Source organism: Heteronotia binoei, chromosome 20, assembly GCF_032191835.1.
Source record: "Heteronotia binoei isolate CCM8104 ecotype False Entrance Well chromosome 20, APGP_CSIRO_Hbin_v1, whole genome shotgun sequence".
NCBI classification, from domain to species: Eukaryota; Metazoa; Chordata; class Lepidosauria; order Squamata; family Gekkonidae; genus Heteronotia; species Heteronotia binoei.
This window is the reverse complement of record NC_083242.1, coordinates 11,937-26,582: the sequence shown is the minus strand read 5'-3', so window position 1 is coordinate 26,582 and position 14,646 is coordinate 11,937.

Genomic DNA, 14,646 nt, shown 5'->3' with positions numbered 1-14,646 from the left:
CAGGATGGGATACCTCCTTTCCGTGTGAGTAGTGGGACATCCCCCTCCATGGCTTATCATTTCAAACTAAGCCACTGTGAGATAGGGGCTGGGAAAGCACTCCAACAATCCACCTGGGACAACTCTGCCAATAAAGTAGTGCTTGGGCTCCACCGCCCAATGCACTCCTTGTGCCCATGGAGAAAAACCACACGGGAGGCGGGGGCAGGCCTCGTTCCAGGAAGCAAGGAGGTGCCTTGAATTAAATCCAGCCAAAATCCTGGGAGCTGATTTTGGCATGGGTTGCCTTCTGTTTGTATGTGGCAGTCATATTTTCGATTTCAGTAGTCTTTTTCTTGTTGGGGGTGGGGAGGCTGAGGTTGGGGGAATCACGAGCCCTGCTTCACTGGAGCTCTGGGTCACTCTGAAAAAAACGGGTTCTTTGGCAGAGTTCTGCTGGGCCACCTCAAATCGGGATAGGCTCCTTTTCCAAATCTGAAAATTGGAGGGCGGGAGGAGTCCAGAGTCAAGGTTTCTTGGTGGGCAGCTCAGGTCTTTTGTGTCCACCTGCTGTAGGAAAATGGGAAAACTCACATCTTAGGTGCCTGAATCCCGAATATCACGGGAGAATGCCATGCCACTTTGCTGCCTCAGGGTATTCGCTGCCACCATCGTCCCTGTCTGGGCTCTGGTCAGGCGGACAGCCTCCCAACCTCCCTCTGGACTCGCTAAGAACCCTTCTCGAGGCGTCCTAGGGATCTTTGGGGCTCCCCTGGGGAGTTGGAAACCAGCTGCTGTGCCACTTCTCTCCACCCTAGGGACCCCCCAACCCACTCCTAGCGTTCCAAGTGGTTGAGGGAATTATGTGGCACAGAGGGACCCAAGATTATAACAAACAAATATTTATTTTCATTATATAACTATTTAAAGGCATTTTAAAATAGTGAACAGAAGAAACAAATCGAAGTCGGGTAAAAATGCTCCTTCTCTCCCTCTTACAATACGACATGCAGGGCAGGCTCCTTACTTGGCCTTGCCTTCTTCAGACTGCCTCCGTACTAACTGCCTGACTGCCAACTTGGTCTGTTTTCCCGCCCCAAATCTCCAGGTTTACCTCTCTCACGGCATTCTGGGAGGCAGGCCTCAAGGACTTCCTGTCTCTCTAGGAGGCTCCCCCCAGAATTGCTGGTTCCAGACAGGAGGGGAGGGGGGAGGAAGAAGAGGCTAGGCCCAAAGCCTGCCTAGAGTTTAATAGACTTCCAGCCAACTCCCAGTAGAAAGACCAGCCCAAATGGCGTTTCTCCACAAATGGTACTGCTATGACCAGAAAAGAAGTTCCAAACAGGGATCAAAGAAGCAAGCAGTTTATTTTGACGTCTGCAAGCGTGGGAAGACCAGGGCAGGAACGCCTACCCAAAGATCTTCAAAGTCTGCAGCGCAGGCAGCTCATTGTTAAGGCTTCCCTTGTCCCGCCTTCTCTGTCTTGTCAACCAAGTGGCTGGCAAGCTTACAGTTTGTTCAACCTATACGCATACACTACTAACACGCGCGCTCCCCGTGTTTCTCTCCCCCATCCTTGTGCCCCCTAAGAGATATTTTAGTGTTTTTTTTATGGCTGAGAAACTTTGGCTCATTATCCTCATTAAATTTCTATTTCTTTGATTCTAAGCAATGGATGTAGCTTTTATCTGTTGACTGTTGTGGTTTCCTTTATTTGACAGCCCAAGCAGTGTGAGTTATCTTACTGGGAGTGCATTCCCTTCTCACTTGGCAACGTAAGCAATATTCTTCTACCGCGTGCCTAATTAACTATGTCTGCTTATATGTTCCAGGTACTTTATCATAAAATAAAACAATTTCTTTTCTTTTACTCTATCAATCCCAAACCCTTTTTCACTACAATATATATATATATTTATTTTGTTACCTCTGGGGGTTTCAACATCATTTGTATCATCGGGATCACTTCCTCCTCACCTTATTACAAACATTTGCTTAACCTGGGGTTCTTTCCCTATCATGCCTTCCACCGCTTTCTGTACCAGATGTCGAATCAGGGGTATCAGACACGGGATGAGCATTAAGCCTCCCATTATGAGGCCCATCATCGAAGCCTGTTTCCAATTGTTAAACAAGCCTCCCAGCCATCCCTCCGTGTCCAATATTCTAGACTATTTTTGCACTGGCACATGAGCCAAATTCTTCATTCTAGCTTTATTTCTCAGGTGTCACTAATGCCCAACCAACAATTAAACAAACTAAATTTCCTACAAAAGCCTCCTGCAGCCAGAAGGCAATCTAAAGCCAGTCTATTTTGCTAAATAGCATTTCTAAATGTAGTGTGCTGTCTAGCTAAGAAATTAAAAAGCTTTAGTGGTATAGTTACAAGTTTAACTTACTGCTTGCAGCCTTATAAGCCTATTGAGTAAATGAATTGGAGTTTTACAACCCCAGTTCCTATTTTGGACCCAGGTGGTCGGCCCATAGCACTGGACAATCGTTTGTGGGGGGCCATTCATCATTTTTCCAGTGTCCAATTTGCAGATAATCTTTTCTCCCCAACCGTTGTCCTTATGCCAGAAGTAAATAAAAATTGAAAGCCCCTTTGTTTCTAAAAGCAAGTGTCATCCCGCGTGAGAGAGAAGTTTTGAATGTGCCTTCTCCTCATACTAAGTAGTTAGGAACGTTCAGGGAAGCAGCTACATTTTCAGTCAGTTCTAAAAAGTGAATTCTGGGTTTGTTCTGAAGTGGGCCAGGAGTCATGGGACATTTTCTTCCAGAAGTGTGATACACACATTGGGTTGTGCCTACAATTTGTCCCCCCTTTATTATTTCCAAATGTATCCCTGACTCCTGTCCTTTGCATCTATATTCAGCCAAAAGATCCTGTCCCATAATCTGTTTGTATCCCACAGCTTTATAACAAGAATGGTAAAATTAACAGGGTAGCAAGTTTCCAGGGAGCAATTTGAATGTCTGGCTCCTTTTGTTAAGATTTCATATTTTGCATATTTCCCTGAAGTTAGCCAGGTAGCCCACGTAGCACATGACCAATGTGTCATACCACTCACCATAACTGTTGCAGCACTTCCAAGTGTCCCCGCTGTATCCCATGTATTTATGTTCTAATCTGTATTTTGTCTCCCAGCCAAGACCCCAACAATAATTGTCAAAACAAGCATCAAACGACAATGTCACCTGTCTCTGGTGTTCAGGCCTATACAGGCTCGAGTAAGAAGAGGACCTTTTTCTTTTGTAGGCTCTTACTTCAATCCATGTCCTGGAAATGGGGGTTTTAGGGTCAAAACATATTTTACCATCACATATGGAGTATTGGGTTTGGTTATAAATGCACTGAGAAACCTTCCCCTCACATTTATAATGAGTGTGATACATAAGTGTCTGTATGGTTTGTCTCCTTAGTCTGTTGGATATATGGATACTTAGTTTCAGCAGCTACTGTTTCTCCTATGGCCAAGGCCAGCGCTCAGCGCACCACTCCGAGTACAAAACCCTGTCGTCAAAGTTGTCTGGATAGAAGCCTAATTCTGCCATTTTTTGGTTTCTAGCCCTCCTCCTCCTCTGAATCTGAGGAGTCGTCGGTGTCCATATGGAGGGGTGGGTGACAGCATTTTACACAGTATTTTTCATGCCAATAGTTAGGGCTTAGTAAGGTTCCTTCGTCCCCTGAATAAATTTCTGGCCTCCATAGCCCTCTACCAGCATATTCCCAAATCCTCCACTCCTTTTCTTTATGAGGATGACAAATAAACCTCACCTTCTTTTTCTGGTGTTTAGCTTGGTCTCGGTATTGAAATCTGACCACAATTGAGTTAGCTCCCTCCTCAAATCCAGAGTGAAATATAACCCCTATATGAATCACAAAAATTCCCCTCCCGAATCGGGTTATGCCCTGGCCAGAGGGGGAAGATGTCTAAGGTACCCGTGACAATCTCCAGCCGTAGTTGTGGGCTCCAAGCAGCTTCGTCCTCTGAGGTTCTAATGTTCCACCGGTCAGCTGAATCCATTGCAGTCTCGTAATTTTGGGGTTGGTCAGATCCTCTTCCGCCACCGGTCGGCCCTCAGGGTCAACTTCAGAGGCTCATCAGGGTGTAGCCCAGCTTCTCAGTGTTTTCCTGGATGCCTGTTTTAACCCTTGTGTGGCAGCGTAGAGAGCTCTGTTGTCAGTCTAGAGCGGGCCGTCCCAAGCGGTCTCAATGGCTCTAATGGTGGCGTGAGGTGGACCAAACCCCGTTTTCTGTTGTAAGTCAATGAATCAATCAATCACCTTTTATTTGTATCCCGCCCTCCCCGCCGAAGCAGGCTCAGGGCGGCTAACAACAAGAATTCAATATATATATTGTACAATACAACATTTTAACTACAATTAATTAAAATCTATTAAAATTCTAAAAACAGTAAAATTAATATTTTTGTGCTATTACCTAGATGGCAAACTTTACTTAGCAGTTCTAATCAGTGAAGGCCATTGGAAACAGGGTGGTCTTGCAGGCCCTGCGGAACTGTTCAAAGTCCTGCAGGGCCCGCATTTCTTCTGGAAGTTGATTCCATAATTGTGGAGCCATAACAGAGAAAGCCCGAGTGCGGGTACTTTGGAGTTTTACCTCTTTTGGCCCGGGGATAGTCAGCAGGTTCTTCCCTGCTGACCTCAGTGCTCTCTGGGGTTCGTGTGGGGACAAGAGTAGAGAGAGACTGCAAGTATTTTGAACAAAAACTGTCTTTGATTATGTGCAGATTGTCTGATGCTTTTAACAGGTATCACTTTACATCACTTAAAACCCACAAAACATTTCAAACGGTAATAGTTTTAACCCTGCCCTTGGCTTAGTACTAACAGCAAACAGAGAAAGGGAAAGGACCCCAATCCATGGCAGCTGGGTTTCCAAGACCAATTTCTTTATTGCTTTTTTCCAAGTAGAATTCATTCTGTCTGTCCACAGGAGGGAGGGTGTCAAGGTGTGTGCAGTTTGAGGCTGATTCCTAGTTGTTCTAACACCATCTTAACTATTTTTTCCCACAAGAGGGTCTTCTGTCTGTCAAATGTTTCCACCAGACCCACCTCAGGTATGACTTTTTCTAGCAAGATCTTAACCACAATTGCTGCAGTAATGTTTACAGTGGGGGAAAGCCATAACCCACCCTGTTAATTGGTCTGTGAGGACCAAAACGTGCTTAAGCCTCCCAATCGGTGGGAGATCAATCAAATCCAGTTGTACATGCTGAAATGATCTGATAAGTGGCAATCAGCCCTCCTTCTTAACTTGGTTACAAATTACACTGCCTTTCAGAATTTGTTTGGCCAAATTCCATCCCCTGTAAGCCAAGTACTTCTGTTGAAAGGCGTCCAAAAGAAAAAAAAAAGAACCTTCTACTCCCCCCAACGTCCTTCTTTATACAAAGCCTTAACGTTTCGCGGGCAGTTCCTCTCTGGCATTTTCCTTCTCATTTGTGTAAATCAATTTTCCTTGGGTCTCCACTGCCCTGCCCCCCCTTCTCTTTAACTATCTGCCTCTGTCTGTGAACTTGTGGGGGCACTCAGTCCCCGAGGAACCATAAACAGCATTGTTTGGGGTTTAAAATTGTTTCTTTGACTGCTGTGTCTGTCAGTCGATTACCTTTGGCAGTGTGTTACCTTTCTAGTGTCCTGGTACATGGATGACAGATACCCATGCTGACTAGAGGGGGGGCATCAAGGGTTTGCTTAATCAACTGTTCATGAGTTAAAAATTTTCTCCCTTTCATAACAATCCTCTCTCTCCCTCCAGATTTTCCATAAGCATGTATAACTCCTATAGCATTTTTTGGCGTCTGTGTAGATAATAACATCCTCCCCCCCCCTTTTTTCTCTAATGCTCTTTTAAATTTTCTATAGTTCTGCGGTTTGAGCCGATCAGGAGGGAGGGAGGGATCCCCCTCCCTTGTTTTCTGTTTAAACCAGTGCGGCTTTCCACAATAGTATAGGTAGTTTTCTTTTCCCAAACAAAACTGTCTTTAATTAGATGCAAATTGCTGAAAGCCTTGTCTCATATAGCTTGCCATATAAAAATAAAAAACGATACGACTGGAGAAGACCTAGACTCGAGAGTCTATATTGTCCAGGTCTCCCTCAGTCAAAACACTCATCCTGACTAAGCAGGTATTTTCTCTGAATTCTATTAAAATGCCCAATTTTCCTGCCAAATCTCTTCCCAGCAAATTCATACCTGCTTGGGACAACCACACAAATTGGTGTATAAGACTAGGAGATGCCTCCTGCACTATGGCTGGTGTGCAGAGAGGTGCTATTCTCTGGTTGCCTTCCATCCCTGTGATAGAAATTTCATAGGTCGAAACCTGAACTCCTGATGGGAGCCATGCCAAGGTTGACCTCATGGCTCCTGTATCAACTAAAAAATTTACCTCCTCTCCTTTTCGTCCTACTTTTAACGTTATCCTGGGTTCTACAAAAGCAGGGCGAAAATGCAGAACATCCTGATCCTTCCAGTTCTCATTCCCTCCCTGCGGCCCGTCGCTTGGTCCCCTGCCGGGCCTCCGGAGGGAAGGTCATTTCCATTTAGGGGGGAGGGTGTCATGCCAGGGTGAAGGTTTCCATGACTGAGTTCTGCAGGATCTTTCACCTTCTGTTGCAAGCCCCAGGGTGGAGCCCCCAGCTGCAAGGCATCAGGCCTTGATTGCCACTTAGAGGCTTGTGGGCTATGGACACTGTTGTGGAGCCTGACTCAACATGCCAAAACCCTTAGGGATGGCATTGACGTCATGTGGGAAGGCTAGCTGCTCGACAGTGCACCAGATGGACCTTTTCCAGCCCTGCAAAGGAGGGGGAGAACCAGTTTCTGGGGGAAGAAATGGAAGCCCTTCCCTTCCGCTGCCCAGCATTAGGCCAGCAACTTCAAGCTGCAGCCGAAGGAGGGCACATTTGAGTGCGGCCCAAGTAAAGTGAAATACTGTGGCAAGGACCAGATCACTTCTTGTGCTGATGTCCGGAACTCTCGTTTGTAGAATCCTTGAGCCTGCCAGTCAGAGTGTGAAGTCTGGTAACCAGTTTCTCCTGATCTGATTATCCCGCTCTTTTACTGTCTCTGCTGGTTCCTGATTGGCAGGAGGTTCCCGCAGCAGGAGTTTCTTGGGCACCTTGTAGGATTTGCTGTTGAGTGTTTTCCAAAGTTTAGGCTGCTGGGGGGGTTAAATGAGAAGATGCGCAGTGTCAGGCTGAATTCATAGTTTTAAACAAGCATTGTATCCTGGGGTCATTTTGTAGAAAATTAGCTGGTGGAGCTCAACTCATTAGCATATGCTGCCAGCCATCCCCCAGCCAAAAGCAACCCAATGCAAGAAAGAGCCCCAGGTGAGCAAGGCTTGCTTGGGCTGGCTAGGGATCCAGCCAGCACAAGCAGGCCTCTATCACCTGGGGCTCTCCTGGGCTGCCCCTCCCCCCCAGTCCGAAGGCCAGGAAGTCACCCACCACCTAGGAGAGCCAGGTTGGTGTAGTGGTTAAATGTGCAGACTCTTATCTGGGAGAACCGGGACTGCATTTTCCCCACTTCTAAATTCTCCATCCAATGATTTTAATAGCTCAAATATGTAAAGCCAGTTCTGCTCCGGTTCTCTAAACTCTTTACTCCTGCTCTAGCAGCTTAAAATGGCCCTTTCTTACAGGTACATGAGCATTCGCTATCCTTTAGTCATAAAACTGAAGCCATGGGGGCAATTTCCAGCATCCTGGTTGGTTGCAGCCACTGGGACTGTACTGCACCAAGTTTGGTCTGACTCGATTTCTGTCACCACTTCCTGCTGCCCTTGGGTGGCCTCTCTGTCACCTGCCTACTGCAGCCTTCCCCACACGCTTCTAGGATTGGCTTGCAATCCATCTCTGCCGTGCCATTGGCTGATTCTGCTCTCCCCTGCCCACCGCTGGCCTTGTCAGCCAAGGACCCCAGCAGAAAGTCACTGACCTCTGAGGGAGACAGTTCTCTGTTGGGGGCTTCCTGGTCACTACTCCCTCTCCTCTGGGCCCCATCTTATCTTCCTCTTCATTTCTCTATCTCACTCCTTACACCCCCTCTTTTTTCTACCTTGCCCTTCTCTTATTTCTCTCATTCTTTCTCTGTATATCTCTCTTCCAGGCTTTTTATTTACTTCTGTTTTTCTTCCTCCCTTTAATCCAGGGGTCCCCAACCACTACGCCACGGCCCAGTACTGGTTCATGGCCTGCTAGCAACTGGGCCACAGAGCAAGGCAGAGCAGCTTTGCAGGCCCTTCCACCCGCCTGGGACCTGGGAGGATGGAAAAGGCAGCGTGGCCTCCCTCCAAGACAGAGCAGCTTTGCAGGCCCTTTCACCCACCTGGGACCTGGGAGGATGGAAAAGGCAGCGTGGCCTCCCTCCAAGACAGAGCAGCTTTGCAGGCCCTTTCACCCGCCTGGGACCGGGGAGGATGGAAAAGGCAGCGTGGCCTCCCTCCAAGACAGAGCAGCTTTGCAGGCCCTTTCACCCGCCTGGGACCTGGGAGGATGGAAAAGGCAGCGTGGCCTCCCTCCAAGACAGAGCAGCTTTGCAGGCCCTTTCACCCGCCTGGGACCGGGGAGGATGGAAAAGGCAGCGTGGCCTCCCTCCAAGACAGAGCAGCTTTGCAGGCCCTTTCACCCGCCTGGGACCAGGGAGGATGGAAAAGGCAGCGTGGCCTCCCTCCAAGACAGAGCAGCTTTGCAGGCCCTTCCACCCGCCTGGGACCTGGGAGGATGGAAAAGGCAGCGTGGCCTCCCTCCAAGACAGAGCAGCTTTGCAGGCCCTTTCACCCGCCTGGGACCTGGGAGGATGGAAAAGGCAGCGTGGCCTCCCTCCAAGACAGAGCAGCTTTGCAGGCCCTTTCACCCGCCTGGGACCGGGGAGGATGGAAAAGGCAGCGTGGCCTCCCTCCAAGACAGAGCAGCTTTGCAGGCCCTTCCACCCGCCTGGGACCTGGGAGGATGGAAAAGGCAGCGTGGCCTCCCTCCAAGACAGGGCAGCTTTGCAGGCCCTTCCACCCGCCTGGGACCTGGGAGGATGGAAAAGGCAGCGTGGCCTCCCTCCAAGACAGAGCAGCTTTGCAGGCCCTTTTACCCGCCTGGGACCTGGGAGGATGGAAAAGGCAGCGTGGCCTCCCTCCAAGACAGAGCAGCTTTGCAGGCCCTTTCACCCGCCTGGGACCGGGGAGGATGGAAAAGGCAGCGTGGCCTCCCTCCAAGACAGAGCAGCTTTGCAGGCCCTTTCACCCGCCTGGGACCTGGGAGGATGGAAAAGGCAGCGTGGCCTCCCTCCAAGACAGAGCAGCTTTGCAGGCCCTTTCACCCGCCTGGGACCGGGGAGGATGGAAAAGGCAGCGTGGCCTCCCTCCAAGACAGAGCAGCTTTGCAGGCCCTTTCACCCGCCTGGGACCGGGGAGGATGGAAAAGGCAGCGTGGCCTCCCTCCAAGACAGAGCAGCTTTGCAGGCCCTTTCACCCGCCTGGGACCGGGGAGGATGGAAAAGGCAGCGTGGCCTCCCTCCAAGACAGAGCAGCTTTGCAGGCCCTTCCACCCGCCTGGGACCTGGGAGGATGGAAAAGGCAGCGTGGCCTCCCTCCAAGACAGAGCAGCTTTGCAGGCCCTTCCACCCGCCTGGGACCTGGGAGGATGGAAAAGGCAGCGTGGCCTCCCTCCAAGACAGAGCAGCTTTGCAGGCCCTTCCACCCGCCTGGGACCTCTGGGCACCCCAAAAGGTCCATTGCTCCCAATGGTGGGAGGAAACCAAGTTACCTCTTTCCTCTGAAATGGCTGTGGGAAAAGTGGCTCTTGGGAGCGCAGGGAGAGCCCCCCAAACTGGAAGGATGCTTTAGGGGACTCTCCCCCATGGAACCCACGAGTCCCCAGGAGACTGGGACCCAGGGGTCCACAGGTAGTGCCACTTTGCCACACACAGCAGCTACACCCAACTTCACAACTGAGAATCTTCACATTTGATACACTTGCCCAGCCGCAGATAAGAGACTACATGGAAGCTCAGATGTCGCACAACAGAATTGGTAAGCCGCAAACTTCCATAACTCCAGGCCTGGTTTTTTGGCAACAGCTAGCCACAAACCCAGATGCCAACTCAGCTGCCCTGCCACAAACAAGTCCCCAAAAACATAAGCAGTGTGCCACACCTAGCTACATCAGTGGACAGATCCACATCTTTCTCTGGCACTGAGTAGTGCACAAAGAAGACACATTTAGAGTTACCTTGAGATGGAGGCTGGTCAGTCTAGCTCTTTGGTGTTACCCAGGATGCACTACAAGAGGTGAGCCATATATTCTCCTGGGACTCCTGCGGCTGCTGTCGGTTTCACTGGGGCTGCAGCCATGCCCTTTTCATTACCTACATGTTGATGGGGAAAATCTTGATTTATTTGGTAAATTTTGAAATTGGCATTCAGTTTTGGTTTGGGGGTGGGATGAGGGGTGTGGGGTGTCTTGCCAATAATTCAAATGATGAGTTAATGGGTTGTGGCTCCATCTTTGGGCTCCATATTTAACTTTTGGTAGAGCGAATTCAAGCCACCTTCCAAGCAGGGACCGAGAGAGGATGCAGGCACAGGTAGGTGCTCACTTCAGTTCCTCTCAATGCCAGCGTTTGGGTAGCTGCTCATAGGGAAGTTGCCCTTCAGTAAGACCACCTGCTCAGTTGTCTGGGGTTTCAGGCAAGTGCAATGTGGGCAGACAATGTCACCTGTGGAGAAACGCCATTTTAGTCAGTGGTGGTGCTTCATTTGGCAGGGGTCAGTAAATCCCTCAGCAGGCTTTGTAGCCTTCCCTCACTCCCCCCCTCCCTTCCAGAGCCAAACCAACAACGCTAGGGGGAAAATCTCCTAGAGAGGCAGGAAGTGCTTTTGTTCTTGGCATGTGTGTTAGCAGGAAGAGAAGGGGAGTTGGAAGCCAGCGCTCGAGCGAGCATGTGGTGAGCAATGGAGGCTCCTGCTGGGAGGCCCAGGCAGGCAGACTAAGTAAGTAATTCACAAGACAGGGCAAGTCTAGATCAGGGCCAGCAGGACGCGTTTATAACACATTTTGTTTGTCAGGCTGTTTGCTGTGCGTGTGCTGTGCTGTGCTAACCTTTTAAACGCAACTGTTTTTGTTTTGTTTTTCTTTTCCTATCTTTTCTCTTTTTAAATAAATATATTTTTACTGTTTAAATGCTGGCAGTCAATCTCTGTACCACCTAGATCCCCAGACCGCTTTAGACCACGCTGTGTTGAGAAGGGGGGCCCCGGGGAAGGCATGCAGTTGGATAAGGTGCCAATCCTCCAGGGGTGCCCCAAAGAAGCGCTGAGGTCTCTGTGAAACCCAAGTGCAGGGTGGCAGAGGACCTTGAGGCCTGGCCTCACAGCTGAGAGGGGGATTGGGAGTCCTGTTCCTCTCAATCTGAACCCCGGGACTGAGCTGGTGGTGGCAGCGCGCCCAAGGGGCAGGAGGAGAAATAGCTCCCTCCAGGAGTTGGCGACTCAATAGGGAGCTGACGGGACCGGGTCTGAAGGCAGAATCGGGCCGGTTCCGTCACACTGGGTTTCAGGCAAGTGCAATGTGGGCAGACAATGTCACCCATATGCAAAAAGATGCAGATGCTTGTGGTGGGCATGAGAGGAACGCCCAGGCATGGTGGAGAGAGTTGGCCAGACTGCCTCCTTCATGGCCCAGGAGTTCAACTTGTAGGGCTCTGAAAGGTAGCCCCTCACCATCACAGCACCCGTCTCCACTCTTAGGGCCTACTGCTCTAGAGGGGCCAATGAGCCACCCAGTGAGTGTCATCTCGGCACTCTTTGTGGTGTAAGCCTTGTGGGAACGCTGACTAGCGGGGGGCATTGGGGATGAACAGCAGCAGCAGTGGCAGATGAGTTGCTTTTTACCCCCCCCCCCTGCTCCCAGCAATGTCCCCCTTCTCCCCCCCCCCCACCCGCTCAGGCCTGCAGCGCTCAACCTTTTGTTAGAGCTAATCTCTCCAGTAGTAGTAGTGCTCACTGGCTTTGAAGAAGTGTTTTCCATGGAACATCCAATGGTAATGAATCAGAGTCGGCAGAGAAGGAGCTGGCCCACAAATGGCTGGGACTGGGAAGCGGAGCTGGTGGCTCTAGGACTGTCGAAGGCTGCTGCACACCCCCCCCCCCCCGGGAGTGGCTAGTGGCCTGGTGACTTTCCCAACTGCTCTGCAAGAAAGATTCGGTTTCAATACTGGCTAGCCTGCCCGTGGGTTTCACACTTGAGCTCAGATTGGAACACAGGTTTCCCCAATCCTGGTGTTGTGCAACACCACTGTTACCTTCATCACACCTTTGGCAATAGTTGCCACTTGGGCTCTTGGGGTAGACAACTCCCAGCAGGAATTATTTGCATATTAGGCCACACCCTCTGAGATGAAGCCAGCCGGAGCTGTGCCCTGTTCCAAAAAGCCCTGGATCTCAGACTTCTTTGCTCTTGCTCTGAGGGTCCCACCGTATCTTCAGTAGCTGTGAGTGGAATGGTGACATCCGGGAGGTCGCTAAAGCTTTCCACAGAGTCCTTCGGTTTTGTAAGCAGTCCAGGCAGTCTTTCTGTTCCGTGATTTCACATGAGGGTGGAATTGTCGTCCTCATTTCATTCGCTGAGGCAGGCCTCCCCACTTTGGCTCTCTGGCCAGTAGGAGTAGCCAGGGGAGGTGGAAGGGGCAGTGCTGAGGTAGTGGGGAGAGGCTCTGGAGTGGGGATCAAAGGAGTCTTGCCTTGCAGGATTATCCGTTTCCTGTAACCCATTTGTCTGGAAAGGGAAATGTTACTGCTGATGCTTTATCCGGGGTTTACCATCAGATGAGTAACTGGGAGTATTAAAATTATAGAATGCTTTGCTGCTCCTAAATGTACTGTGTTAAGAAAGTTCATTTTAAATTGTCTTGTTATGTATGTCTTTAACATTATTAAAGGTACACATGTGGGTGGTGTTGGAGGGCATTATCCCTTTTGTGCTAGATAATGGAATTTGGATTAGCACCCCTCAGTTTCCATTTAAGGGGAGGGTGTTGTGCCAGGGTGAAGGTTTCCGTGACTAAGTTCTGCAGGATCTTTCACCTTCTGTTGCAAGCCCCAGGTGGTGCCCCCAGCTGCAAGGCTTCAGGCCTTGTTTGCCACTTAGAGGCTGGGGGCTTGTAAAAGAGGAGGTTTCTCCTCCTAGTCTCAGTCTTCTGGCTGCTTGCTGAGGCCAGGAGCTGTGGTGGCCAGAGGGTCAGTAAGAGTCTTCTTAGAAGCCTGGTGGGTTTGGCCGGACCGTCCCAGAAGGGAGCGCCTGTGGAACTCTGGACCTTTTAGCTCTCTGCAATTGGCCTGAGGGTCAAGGTAAGTAGACGGTTTTTAAAGTTTTCTGTTATTTTATTACATAGTGTTGGGAGAGAACCTGTCCTGTCAGAATACATTGTTGTTTAACCTTTTGTTTGGTGTCAGTGGCTTGCAAAGGACCAGTGCTTTTTGGCCCTACTCAGAAGAAGGTGTGAAGGCCATAAGCATCTCTTTGGTTATCTGGATATTGATCCTTCAGGGGAAACGGGGGATTGGGCCCTGCTAAAATACGAGTCTGGTGGCAGCAGCCTGGGGGTAAGGTGGAAGAGCTTTGCTTCCCCCTTGATACCAGCTTAAAAGTGTCCTGGTAGTAAGTTCCTGAACTGGTCTCCTCACAGGAAACTGGGAGCTGGCTAGAGGGTCTCCTGGGCACATTTACAGGGGTGTCAAATGTGTGGCCTGTGACCTGAATCAGGCCCCCAGAGGGCTCCTCTCAGGCCTGTGAGCAACTCCCTGTTGTGTGTTTCCTTCTCCCTCTCTTGCGGAATTCCTTCTTGCTTTGCCGGCCTTGCTCAATCACACAGGAGCTACAGAGAGGGTTGCCAAGTCCAATTCAAGAAATATCTGGGCACTTTGGGGGTACAGCTAGGATACATTGGGGAGGAGCAAGGAATAAGGTTGCAACAAGCAGAATTGCACTCCACAGGGAGTTCTGGCCATCGCATTTAAAGTGATCACACACCTTTTAAATGTCTTCCCTCCATTGGAAATAATGAAGGCTAGGGACACCTCCTTTTAGGGCTCATAGAATTGGACCCCTGGTCCAATCTTTTAGAAATTTAGAGTATTTTGGGGAGAGGTACTGGATGCTATTGTTCAGATTTGGTGCCCCTATCTCAAAAACAGCTCCTCCCCCAGAGCCCAAGATATCTGCAGTCAATTCCCCATTATACCCTATGGGAATCAGTTTCCATAGAGAATAATGGAGTGCCCAGCAGACATTCCCCTTCTCTCCCTGCCTGAAGCAGATAGAGGGCCTCCAAACTGGGGGATCCAAACCTGAGGACTGGCAACCCAACTCCAGACCAAAGCCTTTATTTTCTCTATTGGCTGACCAGCTCATAAGCAACTTATGCGTAAAAGCTCACAATGCTCAGCTGTTTCATACACACACACACACACACACACAAACACATATATATGGCTTTTATTGTAGAAAAAGCCCAGCAGGAACTCATTTGCATGTTAGACCACACCCCTGATGTCACCATTGTTTTGCAAAGGGCTGTTTTGTAGAAAAAGCCCAGCAGGAGCTTATTTGCATATTAGGCCACACCCTCTGACACCAAGCCA